The sequence below is a fragment of the Podarcis liolepis genome (assembly GCF_965112155.1).
Source record: "Podarcis liolepis genome assembly, chromosome: 7".
Lineage (NCBI taxonomy): Eukaryota > Metazoa > Chordata > Lepidosauria > Squamata > Lacertidae > Podarcis > Podarcis liolepis.
In genome coordinates, this window is record NC_139561.1 from 6,725,465 (window position 1) to 6,743,997 (window position 18,533).

General features: G+C 45.9%; 1 long non-coding RNA gene across 1 annotated transcript in view; it reads right to left on the minus strand.

Annotated features, from left to right (window-relative positions):
* LOC310711985 overlaps positions 1 to 18,533 on the minus strand; it is a 129,478-nt gene that overhangs the window by 15,225 nt on the left and 95,720 nt on the right. The gene's annotated exons all lie outside the window — the stretch shown is intronic.

Genomic DNA, 18,533 nt, shown 5'->3' on the forward strand with positions numbered 1-18,533 from the left:
ATGATTCTTTTGACCTTTCTTCATTATTCCCAGGGAGGGTTCCGTATTGTTTAGCAGAGATCAGGTTCTCTATTTGTTCCAGGGAGCAGAGCGGTGCAACCCTGAAGTTACTGTTGTTGATGATGTTATCTTAATTTATTTCCCACCCTTCACCCTAAGGTCCCAGGGCAGGTTACAACAATTTAAAAGTCAACATTAAAATGATTTTTAAAAATTGGACAAATTCACAGAGGCAGCGGCAGGGCCGTCTGAAGCATATCCAGGGCCGTGGTGCAAAGATCCCTCTGGTGCCCGCCCCATATTTCCCAGAGTTGCTCTTCTCCCGCGGTGGCTTGGGAGGAAGCTGCACGCTCGCCAGCCATATGGTTAATGGGGCACAGCTGGCGGGCGTGCAGGGAAAGGGGAGGCCGTCAGCAAAGCCGCACAGTACCCCCACTCGCTGGGGCGCAACACACCACTAAGCCCAATAGGAAAGATGGCTCTGGGCAGCGGCTACCAACAGCTACTAAGCTACGTGTCCAGAGGAGGGAAACCAAAATGGTCAAAGGCCTGGAAACGATGCCTTATGAGGAACGGCTAAGGGAGCTGGGCATGTTTAGCCTGGAGAAGAGGAGGTTAAGGGGTGATATGATAGCCATGTTCAAATATATAAAAGGATGTCACATAGAGGAGGGAGAAAGGTTGTTTTCTGCTGCTTCAGAGAAGCGGACACGGAGCAATGGATCCAAACTACAAGAAAGAAGATTCCACCTAAACATTAGGAAGAACTTCCTGACAGTAAGAGCTGTTCGAGAGTGGAATTTGCTGCCAAGGAGTGTGGTGGAGTCTCCTACTTTGGAGGTCTTTAAGCAGAGCCTTGACAACCATATGTCAGGAGTGCTCTGATGGTGTTTCCTGCTTGGCAGGGGGTTGGACTCGATGGCCCTTGTGGTCTCTTCCAACTCTATGATTCTATGATTCTATGATTTTAAGGAATATTTGAAAAAAATATATGTTAATATTTAAATATTAGAATAGCTTTGGAAGTGGATTTAGGCTGTAGGGTTAGAAGTAGAAGATAGTGTATTTTAAAATAGTATTATTTGTAAGTGATAAAATGTGAAGTATTTTTATGGTTAAAGTAAGTGTGATAAAAAAATGGTTAGAAATTATGAAATATGTAAACTTCTAAGGATGAGGTAAAATGAAAATCAGATGGGAGGGGGGACTTGGGGAAGCCACCTAACAATGTTTAGAAAAATAAGGATAAGACAAGAATCTGTTTGTATTGTTTGTTTTTCGCTTTGTGTTGTTTATTTGTGTTATAAAATGAATAATTTTTTTTGGGGGGGGGACAAAACAGCAGCTACTAAGCATGACGGCTATGCTCTGCCTCAGTAAATGCTTCTGAATACCAGTTGCTGGAAGCCCCAGGAGGGGAAAGGGTTCTGGTGATCAAATCCTGCTTGTGGGTTTCCCGTTAGGACATCTGCCTTGCCACTGTGAGAACAGGTTGCTGATCCAGCAGCCTCTTCTTATGTTCTTGACTTCACTGCTCTTTCTGCTCTCACTGCCAGCCTTGACCTAGAATCATAGAATCATAGAGTTGGAAGAGACCACAAGGGCCATCGAGTCCAACCCCCTGCCAAGCAGGAAACACCATCAGAGCACTCCTGACATATGGTTGTCAAGCCTCTGCTTAAAGACCTCCAAAGCAGGAGACTCCACCACACTCCTTGGCAGCAAATGCCACTGTCGAACAGCTCTTACTGTCAGGAAGTTCTTCCTAATGTTTAGGTGGAATCCTCTTTCTTGTAGTTTGGATCCATTGCTCCGTGTCCGCTTCTCTGGAGCAGCAGAAAACAACCTTTCTCCCTCCTCTATGTGACATCCTTTTATATATTTGAACATGGCTATCATATCACCCCTTAACCTCCTCTTCTCCAGGCTAAACATGCCCAGCTCCCTTAGCCGTTCCTCATAAGGCATCGTTTCCTTGTGCCCCTCAACCAGCCCCTCTAAGCAATTCCAAAGGCGCAGATTCCAGGGGCTTGAAGACAGCCCTTCCACAAGTCCTTTCTCAGGGACTTGGAAAGAGGTAAAGTGTAAAATGGAAAATGAGTGAGGAATGGCAACTTAAACTGATGATGGAATATGGATAGCTTGCAGACTTAATTTATAGAAGAACAGACAGAACAAGAAGAACATATGTTTAAAGAAGATTGGAAAATGTTTATTGAATATACCGGGGGGGGGGGGGAATTGTGTACACTTAAAAACATTGGCAGCATTAAGATAAATTCAACAGTGTAAATAAGTTTTGATGGATGTAATAATGGAATACTGGGACGCAGGTGGCGCTGTGGGTAAAACCTCAGCGCCTAGGACTTACCGATCGCATGGTCGGCGGTTCGAATCCCCGTGGCGGGGTGCGCTCCTGTTGCTCGGTCCCAGCACCTGCCAACCTAGCAGTTCGAAAGCACCTCTGGGTGCAAGTAGATAAATAGGGACCGCTTACCAGCGGGAAGGTAAACGGCGTTTCCATGTGCTGCGCTGGTGCTGGCTCGCCACAGCAGCTTCGTCACGCTGGCCACGTGACCCGGAAGTGTCTGCGGACAGCGCTGGCTCCCGGCCTATAGAGTGAGATGAGCGCACAACCCTAGAGTCTGTCAAGACTGGCCCGTACGGGCAGGGGTACCTTTACCTTTAATAATGGAATACTGAATGGTTTAGTTTATGTAAAATGTGCAGGGATTTATGGCAAGCAAACTGAACCGTGGAAAGAGAAGGAGGGAAGTCACTGATATTTTAAGGTTGTTGGAATGAATATTCTAAAACGTGAAATAGAAAAACTTAATAACAATTTATACAAAAAAGAAAAGAGGAAAAGTGTTTGCTTTTCTGAACCCAACCAACTTAATAATTGGATATGCCCATGTTCTTAGGTGTATTTGTTAACACAACGTCCTGGCCTGGGTTTCTGGGAAGGCTTCAAGGAGCCCTCAAGGAGATCCTTGAGGAAAGTGAGGGCCCTTATAGCCACCCCTGTTCCCTCCTTGAGCCTACCCTCTCCATTGGGTTAAGTGCTCCCCAATCCTGTCGTGGCCTGCCCACTAAATTTCCCTGATGTTCCTGCCAAGAGGGTGATGCTTGCGAGGTGCAGCAAGGAGGGTACCCTCCAGAAAGGGCAGCTGACAACTGAAGCACTGTTACATCACCACCAAATGCGTGCTCCCCACTGCGAGTGTGATCCAGAAATAGGCTGCATTGTTATTGTAATGGGTTTGAGTTACTCGTGCGTAAATTGTCCCTGTTAAGGGGCTTAATTGCCTTGGTTAAACCGTCCTGACTGCACAGCCCGTCTCAGCGTGGCTGCCTCAGTCACTAGCAGAATCTGTCTGTGGGCGTTTCTTAAACCTTTTCCAGCATAAAAGCTGTTTGACTCCCAGTCGTCCCCGCCTTTCATTGCGCGGGAGTCTTCTGCGCAGGGAGGGTGTGGGTAGTGGAGGACCAGTGCTTTCCTCACTGACGTCCAGGGAAGAATCCCGGAGCTCTCCCTCCGCTTCCCTGGTGTTACGCCGATTTCCTTCCTCCTCTACCAAGCTGCGTCTCCCCCTAGTGCTGGTACCTTCTCCTGCAGAATCGGGGAGCCTCTCCTTCACCTTTCGCTCTGATGGCAGTTCCCTGACAGTTATATTGTGTTTTTTTTAAGGCCTTAACATAAGAAGGGCCTGCTGGATGAGGCCAAGGGCCCATCTAGTCCCTGGTGCCTCTGAGAAACCTGCAAGCAGGATGTGAGCACAGGAGCCCTTCCCTTCCCTATGATTTCCAGCAACTGGTGTTCAGAGGTGTGGCGATCACACAGGGTCCCCGGACGTTTAACGGTCTATTGATCCCTGTGCCACCACCGTCCTCGCTTCCCTGCTGCCACCAACCAGTTACTCTCTGGTAAAACATTGAGTCCAGTCAGCTGTTAAAAGTGAACCAAAAAACCAAGTTTATTTTACAAACATTAACAAGTTTATGGTTTCTCAGATAATATTCCTGTCAGTATCTTAACTTTAGGGACGTGGGTTAAACCACAGAGCCTAGGACTTGCTGATCAGAAGAGGTTTGTTGTTGATCTTTTTTTAGGGGTGGGGGACCCCAAAATTGTTGGCTTTTTAAAAGAAATAGTTGTTTACCTTTAGAACTTTTAGAACGGTTGCGGGACACAGGGACTCCCAGCGCCAACCAAAAGGGGTGCCAGCACCCCAGGCACAGGGGTGTACGAAGGGGGGTGCGGGTTCCATGCTGGGGGGGACAAAAGTTGGGCAGCATGCACAGTCGCCATGCTGTCCACCTGCTGCCCCCTATTAACTGTTTCGGCTGCACGTGATGCACCCGGAGTGCCGTGTAACATTGTGGGCACTGTGCAACGCATCCTGTTGCGTGTGCCAAGCTGCGGGTTCCTTGGCTGTCAGCGCACACTCCCAGCACCGTCCAGCATGGAGTGCCAGTGCAGAACGATGGGGAATGCAAGTGGCATCAGAGGCAACATCTCCAGACAGGATCCGTATGCTCCTATTCATTGGGTTTTGTTGCTGCCTTCAGTGCTGTTGGCGCGCGGCAGATCCCACCACAATGTTACACGGCACTCTGGGTGCAGTGCCAAAACAGTTACCGTATTTTTCTCTCTATAGCACGCAGATTTTTTCTCCTAAAAAGGAAGGGGAAATGTCTGTGCGTGTTATTGAGCGAATGTGTGGTCCCTGGAGCCGAAAAATCAGGCAAAAATCAAATCGCGCAGTCACGGGGAAGGGAAGAAGAAGAAGAAGAAGAGTTTGGATTTGATATCCCGCCTTTCACTCCCCTTCAGGAGTCTCAAAGCGGCTAACATTCTCCTTTCCCTTCCTCCCCCACAACAAACACTCTGTGAGGTGAGTGGGGCTGAGAGACTTCAGAGAAGTGTGACTGGCCCAAGGTCACCCAGCAGCTGCATGTAGAAGAGCAGAGACGCGAACCCGGTTCCCCAGATTACGAGTCCACCGCTCTTAACCACTACACCACACTGGCTCTCAAGGGAAACCTGAAAAGAGGAAGCTGCTGCTTTCCTGCATTCTGCCTCAGGGTCTTACTGCCCACCCTCTCTGTTTCGTTGCTGTGTTTGCTCAAACAGAACAAAGAGCAGGGAAAGCCCCTCCCCTCCAGGCAAGCAGAGGGGAAAGCAGAGTGTCGTTCCTTCCTCTCTGTGCTCCTGTGCTGCTGAAAACATGCAGGTGGGAGAGAGAGAGAGAGAGAGAGAGAGAGAGAGAGAGAGAGAGCTGACTGGCTTGGGTGGGTGGGTGGCGGGGAAAACTTTTGCCTTCCTTTCCTCCCTCCCATTATACCCCACTCCTGCATTGTTAGCCAGCTGCTTCTCCGCACACCCCTCTCGTGCTCCTTGTCCCTTCTGTGTTTTTCCTTTCCCCCCCCACTTAAAATGTGGTTAAAAAGCATGGATCCACATGGATCCTCAGGATTTTTGTACTGGGTCACCCTAAATTCACCATCAGAGCACATAGCATGTCCATGGCTACAGCCTGCCCCCCCCAAATCACGCACCCACTGTTGTCTGGGGCTGCAATGGTGCAAAAACGTGGTTACAAAGCATGGATCCACAGGGATCCTCAGGATCTTTGCATTGGGTCAGCCCAAATTCACCATCAGATCACATGTCTGTGGCCACAGCATGAAGCACAAAAATGATACATCCACTGTTTCATTCAGAATCCCCCCCCCCCTGTTTTCCTTCTCTAAAATCGATGTGCGTGTTATGGTCAGGTGCGTGTTATAGAGCGAAAAATACGGTAGCTGCCATGCAGCTGGGGCAAGAGCCAACAGCCGAGCTGAGCCGAGCCTGTTGGAGAGCCATGGGCTCTTCTGCTGCTGTGGCTCCGCGAGTTCAGGGGTGAGTGTTGGAGTCTGGGGAAGAGCCGTTGGCACTCCGACGGGCTCTGCTCCGCTTGACTGTCGGCAGCTCTTCCCCGGACTCCAATGCTTGGCCCCAGACCTGGCCTGGTGTCTCTGAGAGCCCGGCGCCCTGGTGCCGTGCACCCCTAGTGCCAATGGTGAAGATGGCCCTGCTCCTGTATAGGATATAGCCAGTGCCAGATTTATGTATAGGCTAAGTAGGCTGAATCCTAGGGCCTCTAAGTCTAGGGGGCCTGGCCAGCCTGCCATCTCCCCAGTGCCGCAGTCTCCCCTCTCTCAAAATTGGAAACCCAAGACTTCATGCAAGCGCAGGGAAACTCAGACCCAGCAACTATGAGACTAAGGGCTAGCCAGTGGGGGCCCAATTTGAAGAAGTGGGGCCCAACTTTAGTTTTTTTTGTAGGGCCCCAGTTCACAGCCAAAGTCTGCAAAATCTCATAGATATAAATAAAATCCATCTAGTTTGCCCTGGTGTGGGGGTCCCTTTAGGAGCCCAATTTGGCCCAATTGTTCCAATTCCCTTAAGGTCAGCCCTGATGAGTCTGTGCAGGGGTTGGACTGACAAGCCCTGCACCTTCTAGGTCCCTGGTGTCACTATTCAGAGTACAGACTCAAAATCAGTTTTGTCACCTCCCCCCACCCCCCAAACCCCGGGACGATGAGCCCAGCCACCTTTTATTCACAGTTGCATAAGCACTACACTACAGCATGGCCATAAAGCTGTACATTCAACCGCTGAAATACACACCCAATATGTAGCAATGGAGATTTAAGTTACCGCTTTCTGAATGAACACTGTTTTATTAATGGACTGTATTTTTGGAATTACCTAAGAGCCACCAATAGGGAGCTCTAGAATCTGACAACTAACCAACTGGGTACTACCAAACAGCGCCCCCTATTGCTGAAAGCAGATAACCAGCAGGAAACGCTTTAGCTCAGCCTTTGCACTGTTGATTGAACACCCCCTGCTGTGCAGACAATGGAAAAAGCTCAGAAATTGTATCCCTTCTTTCATCCTGGCCAACTCTATTACGCTGGTGTAAACCCTGGTGCGCCAGAAACCCAGAATAACAACAAATAAAATCTGCTCATACGTCAGTGACTGATGACTTGTCAACCTGTTATTCCAAATACAGATAGGTAGCCGTGTTGGTCTGCCACAGTCAAAATAAAAAAATTCCTTCCAGTAGCACCTTAAAGACCAACTAAGTTAGTTCTTGGTATGAGCTTTCGTGTGCATGCACACTTCTTCAGATACACTGAAACAGAAGTTGCCAGATCCTTCTATATAGTGATAAGGTGGGGAGGGGTATTACTCAGAAGGGTGGTGGGAATGGGTGATTGGCAGATAGCTGAGATGAGCCTGTTGACGACTCTTAACGACTGCAATAGGTCTTACAGGAAAAGGCAAGGGGTGAGAAGGTGAAAAATGGCTTAGTCATGTATAATGAGATAAGAATCCAATGTCTTTGTTCAGACCAGGTCTCTCCATGGTTTTAAGTTTGGTAATGAGTTGCAATTCAGCAGCTTCTCTTTCCAGTCTATTTCTGAAATTCCTTTGAGATCTTGTATAGAATGTCCTGGGAGATTGAAGTGTTCTCCTACTGGTGATTCTTGATGTCAGATTTATGTCCGTTTATTCTTTGGCGTAAGGTTTGGCCTGTTTGTCCAATATAGAGAGCTGAAGGACACTGTTGGCATTTGATGGCATACACAATGTTAGACGATGAGCAATTAAATAGTCCCGAGATGGTATGTGTGATGTTGCTGGGGCCAGTAATGATGTTGTCCGGGTGTATGTGGCAGCAAAGTTGGCATCTGGGTTTATTGCAGGCTCTGGTGCCAGTGTCCGTGTTAAGTCTGGTTGCAGTATTATTGTGGGTTAGGAGTTGTTTAAGATTGGGTGGCTGTCTGTAGGCAATGAAAGGTCTTCCTCCCAGAGCTTGAGAAAGAGAACTGTCATTGTCCAGGAGAGGTTGTAGATCTCTGATGATGCGTTGTAGTGTTTTAACTTGGGAGCTGTATGTGATGACTAGAGGTGTTCTGTTATTTTCTTTTTTGGGTCTGTCTTGCAGCAAGTTCTCTCTGGGTATCAGTCTGGCTCTGTTGATCTGTTGTCTAACTTCATCTGCTGGGTATTTTAGTTCTAAAAAGGTTTGCTGTAGATCTCTTAGGTGAGAGTCTCTGTCTGTAGAATTGGAACAGATGCGGCTGTAACGTAGTGCCTGGCTATATACAATGGACTGTTTGGTATGTTTGGGATGGTAGCTAGAGGCATGTAGATATGTTTGTCGGTCAGTTGGTTTACGGTATAAGGTGGTGTCTATGTGCCCATCCTGTATTTTTATAGTAGTGTCCAAAAAATGTATTTCTTGCATAGATTGATTCTTTGTTAGGTTGATTGTGGGGTGAAAATCATTAAATTTCTGGTGAAAGGTGTCCAGGGTCTGTTGACCATGTGTCCAGATGATAAAAATATCGTCAATGTATCGCAGGTACAAGAGAGGTTTGAGTGGGTAGGAGTTTAGGAAACATTGTTCTAAATCTGCCATGAAGATGTTGGCATACTGTGGGGCCATGCGGGTGCCCATTGCTGTGCCGCTGATCTGAAGGAACAGGTCATCACCGAATTTGAAGTTATTGTGGGTAAGGACAAATTGGCAGAGTTTGGTGGCAAGATCCGCTGTGATTTTGTCTGAAATGGTGTTCCTTATAGCTTGTAAACCATCGTTGTGTGGGATGTTGGTATACAGAGATTCCACATCCATAGTAGCTAGTATAGTATTGTTGGGAAGATTATTTAAAGATTGTATTTTCCTCAGAAAATCTGTGGTGTCACGTACATAGCTGGGAGCACTGATGGCATATGGTTTCAGAATAGAGTCCATATAACCGGAGACACCCACTGTAATAGTGCCAATACCTGAAATGATGGTATTGAAACCAGTAGGAGAACACTTCAATCTCCCAGGACATTCTATACAAGATCTCAAAGTAGCTGTTTTACTACAAAGGAATTTCAGAAATAGACTGGAAAGAGAAGCTGCTGAATTGCAACTCATTACCAAACTTAAAACCATGGAGAGACCTGGTCTGAACAAAGACATTGGATTCTTATCTCATTATACATGACTAAGCCATTTTTCACCTTCTCATCCCTTGCCTTTTCCTGTAAGACCTATTGCAGTCGTTAAGAGTTGTCAACAGGCTCATCTCAGCTATCTGCCAATCACCCATTCCCACCACCCTTCTGAGTAATACCCCTCCCCACCTTATCACTATATAGAAGGATCTGGCAACTTCTGTTTCAGTGTATCTGAAGAAGTGTGCATGCACACGAAAGCTCATACCAAGAACTAACTTAGTTGGTCTTTAAGGTGCTACTGGAAGGAATTTTTTTATTTTGTTATTCCAAAGTCTTCCTAGATTATAAAGCTCCAAAATACAGGCCAAAAGAGAGCAGGTCTGGAAAGAGCAAGCCATACAATGGGCACCACCAGTGAAAAGGCCCTGCTCCGTGTAGCTCCTGCCTTGTCATTTGATAGGGTGCCCACTTGCCCTCCTTCTTGACATGGAATGTTCTCTATTGGAGTCTCCAGGTCCAGTACAAAGACCATAAGAAGGGAGAGCAGGGACATTGACATTCCCAACAGCTGTTAATCAAGCAAGCAAGCACACAGGTCACCTTTGTCACAGGTGTGTCACGCCTATGTCCTGGCCAGGCCTGCACCCAATCTTGTTTCTGTACACTCTTGTTTGTTCTCAGTAACCAAAAACATATTATCAACAAATACAAGGAGAAAAGTTGTTTTCCTTCATTTGCAAGGAATCGTACAAAACAAAGCAGCACTAATAAAGAAAAATTCCAGGGTGGCAACAGAAAGCAAACTAAAAATGCTTTTGCAGTTCACCAGAACTATCCAGCAATATCAAGTTATAAGTAAACTGGTGCTATTAACAGTAACCTGAGTTGGTTAATAGATTTGGCAACTTCCATGCACAAGACGTCCAATGCTAATTCCCCCCCCCCCAAGAGTTAAATGAGATTCAGGTGAGGGTCATATGACTTGTCAGTCCCAGCAGGTATATAAAAGGCCGATGGCCTGCCCAGGCCGTGAAGGAGGTAAGTATTTATCACTACAAAAGAATGGCCAGGCTCCCCAGGCAATCCAATCAAGTAATCTGCCAGATAGGCGATAAACAGCGACAAGAGATAAACAACATTTAAATTTATGTTTAGACCGCCTTTTCTGTGATGTAGGTATGAGGTATCTGAGGGGTGGTCTTAGGTTACACCCCTTCCGTGATGTATGTATGATGTTTCTGGGGTGGTCTTGATCTACAGGGTGCCAATTTCAAAAGTCTTTATAAAAGAAGAAGAAGAAGAAGAGTTTGGATTTGATATCCCGCCTTTTACTCCCCTTCAGGAATCTCAAAGCGGCTAACATTCTCCTTTCCCTTCTTCCCCACAACAAACACTCTGTGAGGTGAGTGGGGCTGAGAGACTTCAAAGAAGTGTGACTGGCCCAAGGTCACCCAGCAGCTGCATGTGGAGGAGCGGAGATGCGAACCCGGTTCCCCAGATTGCGTGACTACCGCTCTTAACCACTACACCACACTGGCTCTCTATAAGGCCTTGCACACCATTTTTCTGGGTCCTCCTCCTTTCCTGCGTGTGAGGAGAGCACCCTGTTGCAACAGATCAATAAAGATCAAGCTTACTAGCTGCTTTGCTTCTCAGTATTCTCTGGTTGGCCTCTGTTATTTTCTGTTGGTACTAAAGGGTTAAGAGATAACAAGTCGCTCTAATCACTGAGCAGCTGGAAGTCATTAAGCATCCAGGAATGTGAGTTAGTTTGTATAAATAGTCAGTTCACCCGTGTGTTTTCTCTCTCCCCCCATGTTTGCTAATATGAGTTAAGTTTAGAGTAAAGTTTTCTTTATGCCGGAGATAAAAGCATGTGTGCTTTATCACCAGGGTTTTTTCTTTTGTAAATAAAGTTTTTTTCTGAGTTCCAAAGTGCTTGCTCCAGGATTCTTCATTGAAATGTACTGACTCTCCTGCCTTCTTCGACCGCTGCATGAAATTCTCTGCTGAGATAAGATTTATGGTGTTGGAAGCGCACTGGACGTTTACTTAACATTAAACTAATTAAAGTTTAATGGACAGGTTATGGTTGTTTGTACATCAAGAAGGAGATAAGGAGGGCAGTTCAGAGTGATTTATGAAAGGACTGGAGCGAAGACAGAAGCGGTTGCCGACAACGAAAGCCTTCAAAGCAGCTCGAGTCCTGCAACGTGCCTAGAAAAAGTTTTAAACAGGCACTGCGCAGTTTGTACTCGCTGGAAGATGTCTTATTCCTCAAGGAGCCACCTCAGCAGCTGGGAGACGGTCTACAGGTGTGTGAGTATCGTTCCTAAGCCCCAGGGAGGATGGCAGAGTCCCAGGAAAGTTTTGCTGTCCCGTTTACGCGACTCAATGGGAAAAATTGGCTAGATTGGAAGGCTAGAGTAAGGGTTTGGTTGCAAGCAAAAGAGTTGTGGAGTTGTACTGAAGCACCGCCTTTACAGGCAGCTGCAGATGCGTCTGCAGAAGACAAAGCAGCAGCAGCAGCTTCACAGAAACGCGACAGGAAAGCCCAAGGTCTATTCGTTTTGGCAGTGGGACCAGAGCAAATGCCTTATGTTTCTGAGTTAAAGAACACGCATGAGGTCTGGACGGTTCTGCAGCGGCTAAATTACAGAAACACTGCGGGGGCCAAGATCCATGCTACAAGATGTTTGTTTGATTTACGTCTCCAACCGGGAGCGTGTGTGAAAGAACATATTGCCAAAATGGTGTCTGCCTTTAATCAACTAAGACAGCTGGGCATTCCTTTCTCTATGGAGCAGCAGTCATACATATTGTTGTCTTCTCTTGATAAAAGCTATGAGACTCTAGCTTTAACTTTGGAAGCTATGCCTTCAGCTGAATTAACCCTTGAATACATTTCTTCTCGGCTTGCAGATGAACAGGATAAAAGGCAAAGAGAAAGTGGTTTGTCTTCAAAGGGGAGTTGTGCTGTGCCTAAGAGTGGGGATGCTGAGTTTGAGAACACAGTAAATGCTTTTGCAGCTAGACACTGTTTTCGCTGTGGTTCCTCTTCCCATTTAATCAGGAACTGCACACGTGAACCTGGTCAAGACAGCACCAAGGCCGTTACCCCTAGTTACCAGACAAGGAGTTCCAGGGGACGTCGAAGAAGAGGAGGAGGTCGTGGCTACTCCCACAGCACACAGCACATGGCTTCAGCAATGGTGTTGATGCAAGGGCGTGGCCAAGGCAGCAATCTACGCTGATTGATCAACAGTGGTGCATCTCACCACCTAGTGGCGCCATCTAGTGTCCGTTTGCAGAATTGCAGGCATTTGCAAACCCTTAAAGTTGTGACAATGGCAGATTCAACTAAATGTTCCTTAGAGACCGTAGGCACAGTGTTCTTGAATTGTTTGCATACAGAAATTGATGCCTATGTGCTAAAGGGAATGAAGGGGTGTATTTTGTCTGTGTCAGAACTTGATAGAGATGGGTTTAAAACTGTTTGAAAATGGGGTTTGCACTATTTCAAAGAATAACGTATCTCTTTTGCAGGTGGAATGCAGAAATGGGTTATATTATTTTGAGACAAGTCCAGATGAAGTTGAACAGGTTCGTGCTGGTTGTGTGAACTCGCCTACCCATAATTCTTGTGTTCATTTATGGCACCGCCGTTTGGAACATATTAACTTTCAGTATGTTAAAAGGCAACCTGAATTATCAGAAGGGTGCAAAATGAACAAATGTACTAAGTATTTGGATTGTACTGCATGCAAAAGGGCGAAGGTTCATAGATGCAGCTATCCCAGTTCAGCTAGGAAATCTGACAAAGTATTCCAACTTGTGCATATGGACCTATGTGGCCCAATGCCTGTTGCTAGCATGGGAGGTTCGAGGTATGCACTGTGTCTCTCGGATGACAAAACAAAAGTCACATGGTTTTTTCCTCTCAAAACAAAAGCAGATACTGCAGAAACAGTTAAAAATTGGGTTCATGCAGTAGAACTTGAATTCGGTACTAGAGTACTTGCTTTTCAGACAGACAGAGGGTTAGAATTTACCGGGTCTGTGTTGCAGAATTTCTTTAAGAAAAAGGGAATTAAGCATCGTCTGTCTACACCTTATTCCCCCCAAGAAGGAGGCGTGGCCGAACGTAAAAACAGGGTTCTGCAAGAGTTGGCAAACTCTATGTTGTTTGATTCTAAACTCCCTCAAAGTTACTGGGCGGAAGCCTGGCAGACGGCTACTCATATTCTGAACCGAGTATATAATTTGGTAATTGATACTACGCCATATTTTGCTTTATACGGGAAGAAGCCCAAAGTTAATTACTTTCGGGTGTTTGGATCTCAAGCCTATGTACTTATCCCAAAAGCGTTAAGGAAAAAGGGAGGTCCAAGGGCTAGGAAACTCATTTTTTGTGGGTACGAACCACACGCCAAATCTTGGAGGTTCGTGAACCCAGATGGGGATACTACAAGAGTGGTCATCAGTAGGAGCGCTGAATTTTGTGAGCAATCCGGATGGACTCACTTACATGCTAACCCTGACATTTTGAGAGATGATTTAGGCATTTATGCTGAGAATGAAAGTCCAGAGGGTGGTGAGCCAGAAGGGGATGGTGCACATGGTTCAGATGCAGATTCTGACCAGGCACAAGGTTCTTCTCCTAAGGTAGAAAAGCCAGAATCTAGGAGTGTTCCAACATCTCCAGTCAGTAGGCCTAGCAGACAGCAAAAGCAAAGCAGGTCGCCTGCAAAACCAAGCCCAAGGGAGGTATCTAAACGGAGGTCTTTATCCCTAGGGGCGCATCCAGATATAAAGTCTGAGACAGATTCTGACAGCCAACTGTCAGAGGGGGCACAAGAAGAACAATTGCGCAGATCAAAACGTGCCACAAAGGGCAAACCACCAGAGCGGTTTAAGGTGACAAGTGTATACGTAAATATGGCACAGTGTGAGCCAGATAGCTATATAGAGGTACAACAGCTTCCAAGCTCAGAAGCCGTAAAGTGGCAGGAAGCAATGGAAAAAGAGATGGCTTCAATGAAGTCTCTCGGTGTGTTTACAAGTACAGAGCTTCCGAAAGGGCAACAAGCTGTAGGTTGTCGATGGGTATATCGTTTAAAGCCCACAACTACGGAGGAGTTGCAATATAAAGCCCGACTAGTTGCAAAAGGGTTTTCGCAGCGCAAAGGAGTTCACTATTCTCAAATCTATGCCCCTACTTCAAGATCAGAGTCATTAAGAATGCTTTTAGCCTCTTCAGCTAAGAAGGGAAATAAGCTGTTTCATTTTGATGTCAATGTGGCTTATTTAAATGCAGACTTACAGGAGGAAGTCTATATGACACCACCACCAGGTTTTGAAGGAGACAAGCCAAACCAGGTCTGGCGCCTACACAAATCCATTTATGGTTTGAAACAGTCCGCCCGTAATTGGAATTCCTGCTTAAACGATGCTCTAGAGAGCATGGGGTTCAGAAAGAGCGCAGCAGATGCGTGTCTTTATCTAAAAGGCTTGGGATGTGAACAAGAAGCAGTTTTGATATTTGTTGACGATTTATTATACAGTGGAAAGGACGATAAACTTGCACAACAATTTGCCACAAAGCTTGGAGAAAAGTTTCAGATAAAATCACTAGGCACTGTATCTGTTTATCTAGGAGTTAAAATTCAGCAAGATGAAAATGGGAACTATTGGCTCAGCCAAGAAGCTAAGATCCAGCAGTTGCTGGAAAGGTTTAAAATGGACAACTGTGCTGGTGTTAAAACCCCAATGGAGTTAAGTTACACAAAGGATGCTCAAGCCGAGCAACAGGCAGAGTTCAGTAATCCCAGGGTTTACCAGTCAGCGATAGGCAGTCTACTCCACATTGCACAGTGGACTCGGCCCGATATAACATATGCTGTCAACATGCTGTGTAGACAAGCTGAAAAACCATCAATGCATGCTTGGCAAGGAGTAAAAAGAGTTTTAAGGTATCTCCAAACTACCAAAAGGTTTTGCTTAAAACTATCAGCAGAGGGCAGCACACAACTTGAATGTTGGGCCAACAGCAGTTGGGCAGATGCTGGACCAGATAGAAAATCAGAGTCAGGAATGGCGATAAAATTTGGAAATGCACTAATTGGTTGGAGATCGAGAAAGCAATCACTTATAGCTTTAAGTTCAACTGAATCTGAGTTCAATGGATTATCAGATGTACTGTATTTTTCTCTCTATAACACGCACCCGACCATAACACGCATGTAGTTTTTAGAGGAGGGAAATCCGTAGGCATGCCACCCGTAGGCATTCCCTCCATAACACGCACAGACATTTCCCCTTACTTTTTAGGAGGAAAAAAGTGAGTGTTGTGGTGCAAAAAATACGGTATGTAGAGAACTGGAATTTTATAAGCAACTGGAGAATGTTCCCTACCTATCAGAGTGTGGGAAGACAATCAACCTTGTATTAAACTAGCTAAATCAGGTCAATTCAAGGCACACACAAAACACTTGGATATCCGTTATCAAAATGTATGCCAAAGTGTAAAACAAGGTTTAATTGAACTAAAGTATTGTCCAAGCAAAGAAAATCTCACAGACGGTTTTACAAAAGCTTTGAGTCCGCAATCTCATGAATATTTCTGTTCAGGTTTAAATTTGAATTAAGGTTGGTACAGCTCAGTGTTACGAGCGAGAGGGGGTGTTGGTACTAAAGGGTTAAGAGGTAACAAGTAGCTCTAATCACTGAGCAGCTGGAAGTCATTAAGCACCCAGGAATGTGAGTTAGTTTGTATAAATAGTCAGTTCACCCGTGTGTTTTTCTCTCTCCCCCCCGTGTTTGCTAATATGAGTTAAGTTTAGAGTAAAGTTTTCTTTATGCCGGAGATAAAAGCATGTGTGCTTTATCGCCAGGGTTTTTCTTTTGTAAATAAAGTTTTTTTCTGAGTTCCAAAGTGCTTGCTCCAGGATTCTTCATTGAAAGGTACTGACTCTCCTGCCTTCTTCGACCGCTGCACGAAATTCTCTGCTGAGATAAGATTTATGGTGTTGGAAGCACACTGGACGTTTACTTAACATTAAACTAATTAAAGTTTAATGGACAGGCGTGCTGCGCCTCCCGCTGTCTCCCGAGTTTGCGGGGCTGGCGACGGGGAGGAGCAGGCTTCTCCCCCCGCCAGCCTTCTAACCAAGTCGGGGGACAGCGGGAAAGGCGCGCTGTGCCTCCCACTGTCCCCCAGTTTGCGGGGCTGGCGAAGGGGAGGAGCAGGCTTCTCCCCCCGCCAGCCTTCTAACCAGGTTGGACAGCGGGAAAGGCGCGCTGCGCCTCTCCCGCTATCTCCCGAGTTTGCGGGGCTGGCGGTGGGGCTCTCCTGAAGCCTGGAGAGCGAGAGGGGTCGGTGCGCACCGACCCCTCTCGCTCTCCAGGCTTCAGCAAAAGCCTGCATTCGCCCCATAGGACGCACACACATTTCCCCTTCATTTTTGGAGGGGAAAAAGTGCGTGCTATAGGGCGAAAAATATGGTACTTTTAATGTAAACTCTTATGAAACTGCAGGTTATTACAATAGCCCTGCCAGTGTTTTTATCTGTTTACAATTTATCTGTAAATATTCAATAAACCATTTCCATTCTTTTATGAAAAGTTTGTTATCTTGATTTCTTATTCTTCTGGTGAGTTTTGCCATTTCTGCATATTCCATAAGTTTTTGTATCCATTCTTCCTTTGCTGGGACTTCTGCTTCTTTCCATTTTGGGGCGAGTAGCATTCTTGCTGCTGTAGTAGCATACAGAAATAAATTCCTATACAATTTAGGTAGTTCTGTCCCTATAATTTTCAAAAGAAATGCTTCTGGGTGTTTTTTCCCCCTCAAAGGTTATTTTGAACATCCTTTTCAATTCATTATATATCATTTCCCAGTAAGCTTTAACCTTACTACAAGGCCACCTCATATGATAAAAAGAACCTTCTCTCTCTTTACATTTCCAACCCATGTTTGATTTAGATTTATAAATTTTTGCCAATTTACTCGGTGTTAGATACCAATGATATATCATTTTCATATAATTTTCTCTTAAACCATGTTGTTGTTTAGTTGTTTAGTCGTGTCCGACTCTTTGTGACCCCATGGACCAGAGCACACCAGGCACTCCTGTCTTCCACTGCCTCCCGCAGTTTGGTCAAACTCATGTTTGTAGCTTCAAGAACACTGTCCAACCATCTCATCCTCTGTCGTCCCCTTCTCCTTGTGCCCTCCATCTTTCCCAACATCAGGGTCTTTTCCAGGGAGTCTTCTCTTCCCATGAGGTGGCCAAAGTATTGGAGCCTCAGCTTCAGGATCTGTCCTTCTAGTGAGCACTCAGGGCTGATTTCCTTCGGAATGGAGAGGTTTGATCTTCTTGCAGTCCATGGGACTCTCAAGAGTCTCCTCCAGCACCAGAATTCAAAAGCATCAATTCTTTGGCAATCAGCCTTCTTTATGGTCCAGCTCTCACTTCCATACATCACTACTGGGAAAACCATGGCTTTAACTATACGGACCTTTGTTGGCAAGGTGATATCTCTGCTTTTTAGGATGCTGTCTAGGTTTGTCATTGCTTTTCTCCCAAAAAGCAGGCGTCTTTTAATTTTGTGACTGCTGTAAATTTTATATCTGTATTCCACAATCGCTCCCATGCTTCCATGTCTATATAATGACCGATATCTATAGCCCAGTGTGAGTGACGATGCACTCCTAAGGCTTTCCCCCAACATGTTTGGATGAACCCCACCCCTGCCCCATCAATCTCCCTCAGACACAGGAGCTTTCACTTATTCATAGCAGACAGTGCCTTCTATGAGCCACTACTTTAAAAGGGAGCCTTGTGCTCAGCCGCCTGTCCCCAAACTGCTGTGGAAATGTATTATTCAGTCACTCTGTCTCTTTGTCTGTACAGAGGACTCCTGCACAAGCTTGTTCTGAAATGTTCCTTCTTCAGACACCCTGTTTCAGCTTCCTGCAGTCGTGTCGGTAGCACTGACAAAAGGAGTCATATTGTTTCATGCAGCCCAAACTCTGAGCAGTGAGAGGCTTTGGGCTATACAGAGTGTGCTGGTCCTTTGGAATGATGCTCACTGTGGGGTCTTTAGGATACAGTGGTACCTCAGGTTACATACGCTTCAGGTTACAGGGAAGATGGGTGGGGGTGGGGTGGCCGGACTATATTTTGAAAAAGAAAATGAACGAATTCCTATGCCCCACAAATAATCCAGAGATGCACTTTAAATAAAAGGACACACTCTACTCATGTAAAAACACGCTGATTCCCGGACTGTCCGCGGGCCGGATTGAGAAGGCGATTGAGCCACATGTGGCCCACATGTGGCCTTAGGTTGCCTACCCATGCTCTTACGCATATTGATAGTGTCCTCAGCTTAACAGATACTTGCCAGACTGTATTTAAAGAGAGGTGTAAGCCCCTACAGTCCAAAGACAATTGGAAAGCTTTCCCCATTTCCTTCCTCTTTGGAGAGAAATATTTGAGGTCAGTTTGGG